We start from the raw sequence: 16888 nt of genomic DNA, 5'->3' as shown, positions 1-16888 counted from the left end.
TATATATATATATATATATATATATATATATTCTGAATATTTAAAAAGAGCGAGACAGACAGAAAAGGGAAGAGCCTTGAAATCATTCCGATTTTGACTGCCATGTTCTGAATAGTTGCCCAAACTGGAAATCACTCTCTTCAATTAGCCAGTTGGACTGCCAAGGAAGACAAGCAAGTGGCCTGTGAAATTATCTTGTAACCCAATTCCACAACTTTGGAATGGAGTCTGAAACTACAGAATAATTTATGTGGCAGACGGGTCAGCGGTGGTTCACCTTGAGAAGAGCATCTGTCTCGCGAGCCTCTGTGATTTGTCTCTTCCTCCTTTGGTGGCTAAAGTTTTTTTTTCTTTTCTTTAATTTACCCCCCTTCTTTCTGTCTTCCTTATATGTGGCGTTGGTCATGATCCAAACGCAGTGATGTCACGGGACAGTGCTAGTCACAAACAGGGAATCTTTATCCCAGCTTTGTAACACTGTACGCACTCCGATAGTCTCTCTTAAAATTCTCATCTTTTCAAAACAAAGACCGAGTGTTAAACAGATAAACAAGCAGCCATTATTTTTTATGTCAAACACGTTTAAAGACACACAATAAACTCACAAGTAAAATCCCACTGAAACCTTTTACAAGATTAAAAATGAAGCAGTCGCCCCCCATCCACACACACACTCTCTCTCACACACACACTCTGTAAAATTACCATGTTAAACATCCATAAATAGCGTTTACAGGCCATATTAGGAACCCAGCACCAAAATCAATAATGATTTGTGGTAAGTGCAACAACACAGTGAGACAGGAGAGTCAAATTGCCAGCTGAAGATTAATTTAACGCTACTCCTAAATCCTCTGAGACTGGAGCTTGGTTCTTCTGTGCTGTTTCTGAGCCCCAGTGGCTTGTTTGAAGCAGACTTTGATTGACAGGTACAAATCTGCGAGAGGAAGAGAAAGCTTTTTTTTTTTTTTCCTCGCTGCTTAGACCAGATGGTTGTGATAATTAACATGATACTGTTTCCATCGCAAGGGAAATCACTGACACAAGGTTGGTCATATTAATAGGTTAAGGTATACTGTAGGCTGTGGAGATGCAGTGCAGTGCACTCACATAATCAGATTACGGGGGGAAAGGTTGATTTAATGTACTAAATCATTTGATTAAAACTGCCAAGTCACATTTGGGGGATGCCATTCAGTGTCAGGGGCAGTGGAGGTGGGCTTTCTGGTGGTTTCATCATGTTCATTAAAAAAAAAGGAAAAAGAATAATTACATTTTAGCATGTCTAGTACCTGCAAGCTTAAAAAATTGTTTTTAGGTAACAATTAAAAAAATGTTAGGTTAGCAGTGAGTGTTATTGGAAGTTATTGGCAGAACTGTCACAAGCCATCCCTGGCATTTTATTTTAAACCCAAGTAAATGTGTATCTACAAGCATGCTGCTGTTTCCCAAAAAAAGAAAAAAAAATCACACTTCAAAGCCTTTAAAAAGTGAGAAGTTGAATAGTGATATATATATGGTTAATTACAAAAATACAACTATCTTGTCACCATAAAGGATCACCATAAGTAAAGTAGGTTTCTAATCTTCAAATGAAGAAACTCTGACATGAGTAAGTTCAGGGCTACCCCACTCAAAAAACAAGTGTGACCACCTTCCTGCAAAAACAAACGTCCAAAAATGCATAAAGGTGACCCCTTACTGAACCTCCCACCCCTTTTAATTTTCATACACTCCCTAAACGCATGTGACTGCATCATAACACAGCTACAAAACAGCAGTTAAGTTTTAGGTGATATCAGAGTTCAGTAACATGACGAGGTGCTTGAAGTTGTTTAATAAATAATCATAAAATCAGTGTTATCTGCGTATTGTGTTAATTTTATGACGGCCTTCAATGGAGTTATTGCCTCAATAACAGCTGCAGTCTTATACTGTTTAAGTGAGCTGCTCTAGTAACTGAGTAATATCACAGGGAGTCTGGCATGACAAATTACTAGGTTGATTTCTTTATGGGATCACACATGTCCGGTGGCAGTGGGAGTGACAGCCATCGTGCGGATAGGAACCTGCTCCTTAAAGAGCGAGCCTCAGCAGCTCAACTTGGACATCGGTGTTATGAGTTTGCTGCGGTGTCACCCTCTGGCTGTTGGGGATTGGTTTGTCTCGCGAGGAAGTGAGCTCTGTGTATGTGTATGTGTGTGCGGTTTTAGAATGATGTGGGATGGAGGGTTGGTTTGGCACGTACATAATAACTGTTTATGTCCTTGATTTATAGATATGCTTTATAAGAGAGGCAGCAGGGAGAAGAATGAGCTGTTCAGGACCAAATGAAGGCAGTTTTCATATTGTTTTTGCACAATATTCCAGAACAGCTTTTCCTTGCTTTCCTTTTTCCTTAAAATGACCTGCATGCAGCTCTGCAACGCTGACATCTACCCTCTAGAAAACTTTAATCTGCCAGTATCACAGTATAAGTCTAACAGCTGTTTTCTGTTGCACTTTCACTACAGTGAGTGCAGTAGTGAAGCACAGCATGAGCTGCAGGTGAAAGTGCATGTGGACGTACTGTGATACTACCTCATTTCCAGTACTTTTGGACACTTCTTTAGTAACTATGACCTTTTTTCATCATGTATTCCATCATTTTAGTGGATTTGTCAAAGCATGTGACGAATAAAAGTCAAAACGAACTTTGATTGTTTAGCAGTGTGTGGCTGGGTTAGCAAAAGCTCATCTCATCGCTTTGTCCTCTTTTCAAAGCAGCGGGATTCTCTAAAGCTTCTTGTTTATCACAGCGATACACACTGAAGTGATGTTTAAATGTTAGCCGGTGCATATAATAACTGTCTAGACAGTATCGTGCATCTGGTTTGCAGTTCAAGACCAGTGTTGTTGGATCATCGCAGCTAAGTGCTGGCAACCTCAAATCAGCTGTGTATTTGCTGACACTTCCCATTCCCCCCGCGACAGATGACTTCAATCACTCACTCGTGTTGTGAGACGGAGTCAGCCTGTTCTGAACGGGCGCTGCTCGAGCTGTGATACTGGGTTGTTGTTGTTGTTGTTGTTGTCTTTCCTGAGTAAGATGTTGGTGCTGATGCAGGTTTGTGGCTGAATGCTCCAGCTCTCCAACCACCCCCACCGCCACCGCCACCGCCAGCCCACCTCACCCCACCCCACATCTATCCAGCCAGCAGCTCCAGCAGCAGTGAGCAAACAGATGTCTGAGAGAGTGCCCACTCCGCTGGCTGAGCTGCCAAAACCACCCGCAGCCCTGGAGGCCTTTGCGCCAACACTTTCCAGGGAGGCTTCACTCTTCTTACCTCTATCCAGTGCCCCCCCTTCCCCCTTTATCATCTTTCGTTAACCGAGGGAGATATGCTGTAATGTACAGTGTGCTTTGAAACGGAGCAGCAAACAAATACAAAACAACGACGACAAAAAGACGGAAGCTTCAGAAAGGAAAAAAAAGAGTGAAAGAGGGGAAAAAAACAGCAATCAAAATGCCACACAACCCTAAAGCATTTTTAGAGTACACCAAAACATGCAAGTCTAGAGAAGTGATGAAAATACTAAAGAGGGCGGGATGAACAAACTTTGCTCCTCCCATTGGGAGTGTGTATATCTGTAAATAAAAGGGGTTTTTTGTAAAAGAGGAGGAGGACAAGGAGAAGGAGGAGGGGAGAGAACCACAGGGCAGCGTATTCTTCCTGCTAATCTCAGTGTCTTTTTTTATGTGGTCAAAAGCTGAGATCGTGACACCTCCAGGGGATAACCAGCAAGTCTTTTTATGGATTAAAATCATAAATATCCCTTCTTGTTTAAAGGAGGTTCACTTCTAAAAATAAATAAATAATAATAATAGGGTTGCATTATTAAGAGAGTAGGAAAAGTGATCTGACATTAGAAGGAAAGCAGCCTGTGGAATGAATGAATGAGACTCTCACATCAACCCAAAATGACCGTTAATAATCTCTTACGATATCCATGAGAAGTTATAGTGTCTCATTTTCTACTGCAAAATTGTATTTTTAAAATGATCTTCATAAATATATATTATCCAAATTAAACACGAGGGGAAACCGATTCAAGGTCACTGGAAATACGTTTAAGTCTGAAAGTTTGAATCAAATTTACTCTGAAGTAATATTTTCCAAATTTTTAGACACAAAAAGACTTAAAAATAAATTTTTAATAGCAAACTTGTTATTCCAGCAAACTAGATCAAGTATTTTCTTCTTCTTGGCCAAATAAATAATAATAAATAAAGGCAAAAAATTTCCACAGTCACGTCTTGAGGAACTTCTTTTCTGGAGCCACATTCATAAACCTGTGACACACACACGTACTGTATGATACTGGAGAAATTAGAGAGAAAACTAATAAATCATACCCAGGTTACACACATCTAAATTTAACAGCCGCTGTCATTTTTGATCATCTGCGTGCCAGAGCATTTCAGGACTTCCCTTTGAGTCGTTTCATGAAAAATGACCCTCTGTTAAATGCCCACATCCCCGACTTTCCCCTCAGCTCACACATTTATTTCTTCTCTTGAATATTTTTAAATCCGTCGACCTCGGTGTCCAGAGGAAGCGCACCAGCTCTCAGCTGTGCAGCTGAAAAGTCTTCAGCCCCTAGATCAGACAGGGGCTGAAGACTTGTATTTTCATTTTCAGCTGAATCTAAAAAAAAAAAAAAAGGCCATTCATGAGTGTGTGCTGATGTTTAAAAGTCCATCATAGTATTCTTTAATATTAGAGGAAACCAGGGGCGTAAACATCTTCCCTAGTGCTTGCATCAGTCAATATGTGCTCTACGTTATAGTTCACTGTAGTGATTTTGTCCATGCTTCAATACAGCATCGTTTGTAAGGCAGAGGTTTGTACACCAAAACGTCCAAATGACAAATTTCCTGCTTCACACGCGAGCCCCTCGTGTGTTTTGACATCTTGCGATTTAGCGTTATTCATTTTTATGAGGTCAAGTAAATTATATTTGATGTGTATAGTCGACCCCCTCCACCCCCTCCATATATGCACAAGTAACTGAAGACTCACAGCTGAACGCAGCACTATAATACAGTCTGTTGATGTATTTTATAAGTGTGTCTGCTGGTTTATTACATATGCAGAGGCATCAGTGCACAGCAAAACGGGGGGAAAAAAATGCATCAGTATATTCACAGAAAGGCAGGCCGTAGACAGCTCAGGAAATAAATCTACATCTGCCAGGCTCCATGCAAACAGCAGAGCCACCCTTAATGGTGAAACCATCGATGAAAAAACAGATAAAAATATTAAATATTCAGACATTCCTTTCAGGCAGTATCAAAAGCGTCCAGATGTGGGAAGCTGAAGTTGTTATCATGAAGCCAACGACAGGCATTGAAAGGAATTCCTCTGAATTTTCAACCATATAAAAGTATTTTATGGCATGCAAATAAATGGTAATTTTTTTTGACTATGGAGGGGGAAAAAACATGCCAATAAACCCTATCATTTGGGACTATAACTCCACAAACAGGAGACACTTTCAATTTGCTTTGCCTGTCTCCCCGCGTTAGATGCTTGCGATTGCCGCGAAATTAATCCATTTAACAATCTGTGGCTTAAATTTGAGGATTTCCAGTTTTTTTAGAATATCAATAAGTTCCAATTGAAGAGAGGATTCTTTTGCAATTCAGGCATGTGCGGGCGATAACGGCAGAGTTGGCATGAAGAGAGGCAAAGATGGATTAATTATGCAGAGAACATGGAAATTCTGCTTATCATCGCTTAGCAAAGGAGCCCAGCTCACATAATCAGAAAACGAGGATGAAGAAAAAAAAATAACAATGCAATGGCACCTTCCAGCCCATCATCTTACAAGTTAGATTTTTCCTGTAATTAAAAAGTAACATACAATTAAATTCATATCTCATATACAGACTATGAGTGGGTGTATACGAGTATTAAATAATTGCATTGGGATATAAGTAGTGAAGTTAAAAAAAAGGGGAAGGAAAAAGAATATTTAAAAAAAATCTTGTTTCACTGGGGGATGGCTCCCCTGGGTTGGATTGAACTACTTAGAAACTGCAAACTTAAATTATCTCTGGAAAGCAAACAAAGACAAAGGCTAAAGAGGGAAGACAGAAACTGCTGTGTATTTACTCACTTGTGTGGTTTTTTTTGAGACATGCTCTCGGTGCATTTTGCAAACAAGAATAATAATGTCTAAAGGCAGTTCTGGCAAATCCCCTCTGAGGATGCATGATATGGAAAGATATATGCTGCATTTTTGTTTCTCATTTCATGTCGTCTCCAGATTTCGCCATCGAGCGTTTCGGGATGTCGAGGAGCTGTGTTCAGCCTGCCAGCCTCTGTGAGAAGCAGCTAATGTGTGCTGGGCTTAGGCTCACATTTTCTCTTATTTCTTAAAGAGACGCTGATTAAACTGTTAATGTCGTACGGTGGTTACAAACAGATGAGAGGCTTAAAACCTTCTTTTCTGGGACACCTCTGATTTTAAGGAAAGCATGAAGGTTAAAGGTTAATGGTGTAGCACATCAGGGTGGGCAGACTGGCAGCTGCCGTTGTCCCTCACATGACCGATCTTATCCGATCTAAGATCCCACCAGTGAGTGTTACATGCTCTTTTTGCTCGTTTCTCATGTTGCATTTGATATAAAAACGCATCTCATCTCATAAGATGGCATAAGAGCGCTGAAAATCCTACTTGACACATTCTTCAGACGTGCCTGCTTTATTTTCAGGTCAGTGCGATGCCAGAAGTTAGATCTCAGAAGTAAGTAAGTATATAAAACGATTCAGGCTCACGCCAGCCTTTGTTCAATAGTTGTTCTGTCAAGGGCTTTTAGTAAAATCATAAACTCCAGCTCCTGCAGCATCTCGCCCCATCATGACTTTTTCGGCTGATCCCGAGAAGCCAATCCCTTGAAACTTCTCGAATCGGGCTTTTATTTTTCTTTATCCGAGATAGCTTTCCAGTTCACTTGCAGATTGCGGCAGCCTTTCAGACGGCACACCTGTTGCTTGAGCCTTGATTTCGCTTTTTGATCAGAGGGCCCTTTGACAAAAGCGGGAAAGAAGAGGCTGAAGAAGAGGGAGAGGCAAGAGAAAAGATCCTTATCGAATGCTCTCCACCGGACAATGAATTTTCCCCCACCATTCAAATGTATCTCCAGAATGCTTGAGTGATTCATTACAGCAGATTCTGAAGTGTGACAATGGACCTCAGAAATGAGTGATGCTATCTTTTTGCTGATTTCATTTCCCTGATCCTCCTTATCCCTCTGGCCTGTGTACCTCTATTAATTAGAAAGTAGGGATTTCCACTCATCAACTGATGGGTTTCATGCTCCGCTCTGTCACAAATCTCCTGTCCACACTATCTCTCTCCTTCCAACCCATGGCTGCCTTGGAATGTACATACTCCAGCTCAGGCTTCAATCTCAGCAGCAAGTCAGGGTGGCTTTGGCGATTCATAAATATTTATAAACCGATTAAGAACGAATAATAAAGTTATAAGACAGTGGTTGGTTACCCTTGAACAGTACAACGGATGACTTCCTTAGAAGGGGAAATGTGATCAAACGTGCCGGAAACGGTTCTTTCTCGCTATCTTGAGTGCAGAAACCATGTGTTTGTTATTGTATTTCTCACTCGAGCGACCTCATAAAGCAATTAGCAATGTGAAATTTATAATGATTAGCTGCCCAGTGATCAGAATGCTTCTAAATATGCAAAGCGCAGCAGTATTGAGCAGTTAAAGCAAAGCAGAATTAAGATGACAGACAAGGACATTTTAACCCCTGTGCTTTGTTGACAGTGACCTCATTGTTTGTGGGATAATTACAATTGAAAAATTAGGGGTATGTTTTCCTGCAAGATATAGGAACACACTGAACTGCACGGTAACGCTACAGTTTGCAACAAAAACAAAAGTCATGGAAGTGAGCATAAATTGTTGTTAAATCAGGTAGACTTTCTATATTTTACAGGCTCTGCTGGATCAAGCATGTGTTGCTTTTACTGTCCTACAACAAGTGCCTGAATTTAACTTTTTGACTCACTGGCCAAGGGGTCTAGTAGATGAAAAAGTTTACCAGCCGTGCAAATATTTAACCAGCTAAACTGATGAGTAGGCTCTCTGTGGTGTGTACACTTTAATTTGAGTACATGAAATAAAACACAATTAAAGTCGAAGCTCAAAAATTTAAGCTAAATCTTTTCAAAATTGTTTGAAGGCTAACTGATTTAAACCTGAATGCATGAATTCCTGATCTGAAAATTGTAAATGTGCAGAATAATAAAACATAAAATATAAAGGTTTCATACACATTAAATGTTTTTGATCATTTTAAATTAAGTTATCCCTGCTCTTCATACTCCGCGGGTCTTAATCAAAGGACAAAAGCAGGTCGTGAATGACACCAAAATGCAGTAGAGACTTTAAGCATACATTTTTTTCCCATAACTATTTCAGTACAAACATTTACCTGCCAGTGCATATCCTCACCTTCATGCATCCAGTGGGGAATCTATCTCCATTTGCTAATTTTGGACCCTCCAAGTTACAACCCTTCCTGAGTTTGGACAGCGTGACCTGGAGAGGCCTAACTCCCTGTTATACCTCTAAGGAACAAACTCTTACTGAAAACAGAAATCAACCCTGGCATACTTCTAAACCTGCAGGGGAATGGTGCTGTTTTGCTTTTTTTGTTTTTAAAAAAAACATCACAAGATTAGGAACAGTTTTAGCAAAACAGTGTTTTCTGAGCTGTTTAATATAAGAATGTCTCCAGAATCCCAAATAGAAAATTAGAGGTGATTCACAGCAGCCTTATTGGTTTTAACACTGTGTTGGTTATTATAACAGAGATGTGTGTCTCAGCGGTGGCTGTTATCTAGAATTATAGGAAACATACCCCAGTGTATGATACACATTCCATTTGAGCTTGTCAGTCTTAAATGGTTAATTGGGATTTTAAAAATGTGACAAATCTCATGACAGTGGTCATCTCTTATTATAAAACACCTGATAAAATAAAAGCAGCAGTCGCGAGAGAAGAAAAATAAAAAAGTTTGAACCTGAAAACTATAAAGGCTTTTTACCATCAAAGCGAAAGACACATTGCATAGCTCCCAAAGTACCTTTTGCTAAGGTTTTTAGGGACAGTCTGACTCTTGAAAGTGCCATTAATTATTAATGATACCCAGCACAGCTGAAATGGCCAATTTCCCTGTTGTCTCTATGACTAGGAGGGTGCTTGAGGGCGAAGACCTGCAATTAGCTGTTATATGTGGGTGGCCATTCTAGACAGCATCAAGTCTTGTTAGTAGCATGACTGCAGAGGAAAGGAGAATGAACCCCAAGACTAATTATCCTTTCCCTCTCCCTTAAATATGAAGACATTAAAGTTGATTAGTCTTTCTAATTAGGTTATGCTTTTTGATACCACTTGTGTTTTTTGCTTCTGGCTTTTAAGTATGATAATCTCTTTATTTTTTTTTTATTTTTTTGCATACTTGCCTGCAAAGTTATTCTATTGTACTGGCATCATAAAAGTAGGTGCACATATGAGACATGTCTATTCTCTCTTGTCTTCCTACCAGTCTGTTTATCTAAGTAATAAACTATTTTGTTGGAAAGAAAAATCTGCTTTTTAGGTTTATTTCCGCATGCAAAGTGTATGCCACGTCTCTCTGGAACAAAGGAACACTGGGTCGACTTGTACATGCATCGTGTACGCTGAGAAATGAAACCACAAGAACCACTTAACCCAAGATGGTGCTTTCAAATAAGAGCTAAATCTGATATGCCAACTCCTCCCCGCCTTTTGCTACAGCACACAAGGACATGACTGGGCAGAAAAAGGAGAGTCCTCATCTGTAAGATTAGGTTTGGCAACTCTACGCCTCTCCTCTGGATGTCAGATCAGCAGAGTAAATTATATTGAGATCCTCTCAGAGATGACAGATGAAATCTGTCTCTTTGGGCTTGACGTGGAGCTGCAGGTGATACATGATATGTGATAAGGCGATGATGTCACGGCCGCAGGTGGCTCCCTCTTCCCTTCTCCCTCCCCCCGCCTCCTCCTCCTCCTCCTCCCCCCGCGTCCCTTCTACTTGTGTGTAAAATGGCAGCACTGTGAGCGGCTCACAGAGAACTTTTATCTCTCCCCATCTGTGTGGTCTCAGGCGCGATGATCTTGGACTCCAGCCATCTCAACCTTCATGCCATTTAAGAAGAAAAAAAAAAGACGGGGGTGGGGGGGGCAACAGGAGGATGGGAATATATAGAGGGGGGGAGGCTGTGTGATGCGGCTTTTGAGTTTCAGGGCAAGCAAGCAGCTGTCTGATATGTTTTTGTGTTGCATAAAGCCATACACTGTATCTAATTTAAACTGAGTTTATGTGTCACTTTGCATTATACCATTCATTACTTTGCAATAATGTTTGGTATTCGGAATATTTTCTTTTGGTTGTAAGTGCATTTGTTTGGCACATTAGTTTGTCAAAATAAAATATATGACATAATGGGAATGAAAACAAAACTAAACCCATAACCTAAAGATTAGTTTGTGGCACATAATATGAAAAAGAGAAAAGTGTTGCCCCCTTTTTTCTGACATATCAATACAACCTTTCCATATGACCACCAGTAATCCTTCCATTAGCTTGAGCTAACTATTTGAAATGTTTATTCAATTTATTTAGCCTACATCTAGTTAATTACCTTAAATGTTTACATTTGGCTATTTCAGCTGTTTAACTTGACTGCTGTTTCATGACGAGACAGATATAAGTTGGTTTCTGAAAACAGGCATTTATCACATTTTTTCTTTGCTGTATCCAGCGCCAGAAATATCACAACAGCAACATTTGCAAATTAAAATACTACAAAGGTACGCCATATAGTTATCCAGGGAATGACAACAAATGAATTGCACAAACAAGAAACATTTCTACAAACAGAAAATTCACTTTGTTGGCGACATAATAAAAGAGTCTCTAGTCTTTAAAGGTTCTTTTTTCAGCAGTGACTTTAGATATATACAAATATATTAGATAGATATAAATAACTCTAAATAAATATAAATAAGCATGATGCCACATGGAGGACCAGCTGTCCATTTATGTGATAAGTGTCAGTCTGAGACTTACTGTATTTTTACTGTAACAAATAAATATAAGCCTACTATAAATCACATTTAACCCTGCATTACATAAATTCTGTATATGCAATATAAGGTTAAACTGCTGCCACCAGTTACTGAGAGCACTGACCTATAACTCCATTTTATGATTTCCTCATTTATACACAGTTGTTAAATTTCGATTTGGTAATGTCAAAGATTGCCGTGCATCTGAGAGATTGATTGGCCAGATATTTACAGACAGAAAAATCTAAATTTGAATGAAAAACAGTTTATTGATGTGAAAGCGTCACCTATGATTTACAGGTCTTGATGAACTGTAACATGATCTGCGCAGACAGTTGATGAAGTCTGAAGTCTGTAAGTGAATTCTCCTGTATGTCAGTATCAAATAAAGCAATGGTGGTGTTAGGCCACGGCTAATGGACAAGACAGTATTAATGCAATGAATTAATTAAAATGCATGTGTCAGTCAGTAATTTAATAAAAAGGAAATTATTTAGAAAATTATAGAGCATTTAAGTATGATATTAATATCAGACATTAATAATGCAGTAATTGATTAAACTATTATTTTGAGTAATATTGAAACTATGTTAACTAGTTAAACAGTTCAACAGTTCTAAACATGTATGTCAGAAGCTCCAAAGTTCGGGAAACAAAGCTTATGGGAGAAATGTTTTTCATGTTTTACATTATGTTGTTTCATTACATTTATAGTTCAGCTGATCGTGTTGTCTTTTTACTAAACTCCATGCTATATTAACAAAGCTGTGACACCAAGAGTGCAGTGGGCTGTGGCCATCTTGATGAAGAAGCCTTTGTCAGTTTAGACATGTGTCTTACCAGTGGTGCACTGTTCTAACTGTGCAGAGGAACATAAACATGAATGATTAAAACATTCATCCCTGATTGAGCTGTAAGCTGCAAAGACAAATTTTTAGCTGATCTATGTTAGTTCGATTGCGTTAATTAATTGAGATGTCCACATACCACCTAGCAACTCCCCCCCCCCCCCAGATGTAAGAAGTACTACGCGCAGTTTGGGAAATCAAAAACTGCGAAGTAACCCGCCCACCCCCCCCCCCCACCAATAAATAAATAAATAAATAAATCAAACAATATAATTTGAAAAAAAGTTCTTAATGGGTTCACTCAGAGCTAGAATACAAGGGAGGCTATTTTCTTGCCAAGCCTTCCTGAACAAACAGGTATGCCTGTAGTTTTTTGATAGGGACATCTTCACACTGCAGACACTGAGTAGAGCTTCAAGGAGTTATCGTTTTGAAATGAGGAAAAGTAAATATATGTTGCTTGTCAATAATTAAGATTGCCTTGCCTTTTGTTTCTATGCAGCAACTATGTATGTTGTTGTCAATGTGCCATTTTGGACTCAGCTGCACTTCAGAGATATAGAGGCTGGGCATGCTGTCTTCCCTGTATTGTGATATTTGAGCTTGGCACTGTTCTTTCATGTTAATGGATAAACAGTGACTAACAGTATATCGACTCTCAGGTTCTGAATGCTTATACATAAAATTCCTTTAATATGGACTATAACATCAAATATTGTTTAAAGGTTACTCCATACAGTAATGCTAGAATTTAATTAAATTCTACGATTGTCTAAGCAATATGAGACAGGAGGGCAGCTCTAAAGCACAACATTCAGCTAAATAGCTTTGAACTACAGATAGTTTACATTAATTAAACTGGATTGAAAGTTGTTTAATCAATTTCAGAGCCCTAAACGGTAACAATCAGCCGCCTGCAGTTCATGTGTGTTTGTGTGCACGTGCACGTGTGACGAGTGTGCACGTGACAGAGTGTGGTCAAAAAGAGATGAAAATGAAAGCATTTGTCTGTTTGCAATGCTACCAGTGGTGCAGGCGTATAGGGTCTCACTAATTAACCTCGACGTTGATAATGTGCTTAATTACTTTATATTGTGATTTAGTTCCTTCCTAGAGGTTATTCTCTCTTTCAGATTGCAGAAATAATCTTACATGCCTCAAAGGTGTTGAGTGGAGAATGCAATGCCCCAGTGAAACGCCGGTGCGAGCCGGCATCTGTGGATAGACTTTGTGATTACCACCACATTGACATCAATGGAAAGCGTTTGACACCTGGCCCAGAGAGAGGGCAGCATCAGGGCTGCAAGAACTTTGATTAAATGAGAAAAAAAAAAAAAAAGATGACAAGCATAGTCGAGGGGGGAAAACTTGATGTAATTTTGTCTGATCACCACACTGGCCCTGTGTCCTATCAGGCAGAGGACCTCTCATCACCTTTAAATTTCTCTGGGCTCATGAAAAGACCAGACACAGGTTTGATAAAAAATGAAAGAAAAAAAAAAAACTATGGCAACACAAAATGGGGTGAAATGAGACTCTGATCCTCTGCCTTTTGATATCTGGTGGAGTCACTATGCAACAATTTACTTAGTAGTACAATTTTAAGTCCTTTGAATTTGGATTCATGCAGACCTGCAGAGAAGAAGGAGGTGAGAGAAGGGATACAGTACGCTGAACTACAGTGTACCGAACTAAAAGTGAAAAATAAAAAGCAAGTATGCAATATCAGTTTTATATTTTACATCCACTTTCCATAAAGGCTTTACACCTTCCAAAAGGAAACTATTGCCAATAAGGACAAATACAAATTGCAGTAGTGTCGTATTATGATGACAGTGGAGCGGCACTAAATGTAAAGAAAACACGAGTTCATTTCAGTGTGGTTTAATTACGGGAGAGGACATTAAAAATTATCACAGTACTGAAACTGAGGAAAATCTGCTGAATACACCTTCCCTTCGTAATGACATGGGATTGTTCGTAGATAACAGCGCACACCTGCATCTCCTCCTCCCTCCGTGTGCACACGCGCACACATTCACACACTGACATATACACACCCGCTCACCTCCCCCTTTTTGTTTGTTTTGTTTTGGGCAGTGAGGATAACACCTGCCTCTTCCCAGTTAATGGTCTTTTTAATTCATGGCTCAAACCCATTTAAAGGCAAACCCTTTCACAATTTGCTTAATTTCTGATGTCATTTCCACCCTATAATTACTGTTCTCTCCCTCATATTTATCAGTCAGTGTACCTGCAATGAAAATATAAGACCTTGACACCACTTTTGCAGAATCAAAATACTATTTAATTTGATGTCTTTGGCCGTCAAACAACATTGTTCGAGGGACGTAATTAGGACAAATTTATCTTCTTTTTTTTTATTTTGGGGATATTGCCAAGACATGTGGGACCTTTATGATAAGAAGGGGGAAGAAAACGTTTGAACACCGCTGCCCAGTATCTCGTGGTTATTGTGAATGGCTTTCTGTAAAATTAATGGTGTGTGTTGGGTGGGGGGTGGTGGGGTGGGGGACTGCAGTGTGGCCATGGTAAAACAGGATGCAGATGTGGTTACAGGGCATCCAGGTAAGGAAGCAGTCATTTCCTAAACACACTGCGGATACAGACCCTGCGCACACATTCACACACACATGCACGGTGTAAATGCAAGAGACAAAATAGGAATTTGGATCATTGTCGTTCCCTCTTTTGTCATTTTTGTATTTTGACCCACTTCACTCTTCCCTCAACACGTAGAATTTATTTTTTTGTAAGGGTTTTTTGGAATATGAGCTCTGTTTGCTTGATGCCTAATGTCACTCTTTTACTGAATCAGAGGAGGGAAAAAAGAGCAACATGAAATGTCCTTAAATGTCCTGTATTGCATGTAACACAATTATTAATCAAGCCTTGACAAAAAGAATTATTATATCCACGACCGTAATGTGAAACCTCTTTACATGCTCCTAACACTTGCACTTGTTTACTTCCCGTGGACTTCGATTGGACTGCACTGATCTATATGCACATGAGGAGGAATATGTGCAAGACAACTGCTCCCAGCAGAGTGAAAAATTACTCTAGGGGGACAAACAGATTTTTGTGAGGTTGTTCTGCTTCTGTGTACAGCCAGATTTCCTGTACACAACCTGCTATATGTTATGTTGTCAAGACTGATATTTTTTTTTCTGCCGCAAAGGAAAATTAATTGCGAAGAGGGCCGAGAATTTGTTTTCATATTGGCTTGGTAGAGCTGAGTGCCAGGATGGAGGAGGACAGCTGTGGGGGAAGGCTGGCCGACCCGCTGCCTTCTGCCTCTCCCATGCCTAGCTGCACAGAGTCTGTGACAAAACAAGCCTCCAGGAATACTGGGCAAACACAGAGCCTCTCAGTGGGATCTGCACTATTTCCTGAGAGTACCACAGCCAAAAAGCTTCACACTTCCTACTGCCTTCTCTTCTTTTTCCTAAATTGAATTGTTGCTTCCATATCACATCAAAGATATGGGAAAGTCATGATCAGAAAATGCCTGTTCAGTCAGCGCCTTGCAAATAGGAGCATCACTCAGGCAAGGAGGTGAAATTGCAAACAAACATGTTCTTTTAAAACGCTTTGGCAACTTGCAACAAGAAATAAGGTCAAGCATGTTGTAAGTGATTCCACCTCTTCTCAATCTCCGTGTGCTCTCACTGTACGAGGCTGTTGAGGCTCAGCCAGGAGAGATGAGTGAGATAGTGGAGGCTGAGGTAGGAACCATTTTCACACTGCCACAATTACAGCAACCGTCATTACATTGCTCACTCTTACTCAAATACAGATAGAAGCCCCAAAAAATTATGCGCAGGCTAGGAGGAGAAAGTGGCTCACTTCTGTTTGCTAAATTAATCGCTTCCTAAATGGCTCCAGGCCAGGCAAAGTTAACATTTGCAGTTTCAAAGGTTTTCAGCGCTTGCAATGAGCCATGAAATTACTGCATGCCGTCGAAAATGGCAGCTGATGAAAAGCCCAAGGAGCAGGTCCCACAGGCAGAGAGAGCTTGGAAGTGAAATCTTAAACACAAAGTCTCATTTCTGATTCGGATCATGGTGAAATTCAGAACCAAAACTCGGAGAATGAGTGAGTCCATGTCCGAAAGCAGGACAAGGTTGTGACAAGACAGATGATGAGCAGCTGTTTGCGGCCCGGCAGGCTTGTCCAGTAGTCCGAGGAGGCAAAGCGGAACGCAAAAGGTTGGGTTGAAGGAGAGTAATGATGATGTTGAGGTGCTCAGCTGCAGCCAAAATGGACTGACCCAAATTAGGTTTGATTAAATCACAGGAGTGACGCTGCAGTTCTGCAGACATCATTAACATCAAAATGATTATGGCGGAACAGTTTGGCTCAGCTGCTAGAACACTTCCATTTGCATACTGACTGAAATAAGCTATAAGCATGTCCAATTACATCTGAAACACAAAAGAGCTACTTCAGAACCCATCGCTTCTCTGCTTTACCTTTGTTACATTTACATCTTTTAGGATTTGCTCACAACACGCCACAGTCTCAAAAATAGGAGACACTTCAGTGGGATAATTTTACCTGAAACAGCCCATGGGACAGGTTTAATAACAGCATTTCCTTCCATATAATGAGATTTAAGTGTAGCGAAAAATAAATATTATCTCATCACTAACACATTATAATCAGATTTGCCAATTTCTTGACTTTTGATTCCACAAATTCCTCTGTAGCTGGGTAAAAACATACCTCTGCTCCTACTGTGCCTGGGATTTCTAGCTTTTTCCTTGCCAGCAAAAAAACCCTCCCCCACATATCAATCTGCAATCATAGAGCCTAGCGGACACTTTGGATTGGAGAAACTTTG

The sequence above is a fragment of the Haplochromis burtoni genome, unplaced genomic scaffold, assembly GCF_018398535.1.
Source record: "Haplochromis burtoni strain Fernald_Lab_line unplaced genomic scaffold, NCSU_Asbu1 Contig_76, whole genome shotgun sequence".
NCBI lineage: Eukaryota > Metazoa > Chordata > Actinopteri > Cichliformes > Cichlidae > Haplochromis > Haplochromis burtoni.
This window is presented reverse-complemented; position numbering follows the sequence as displayed.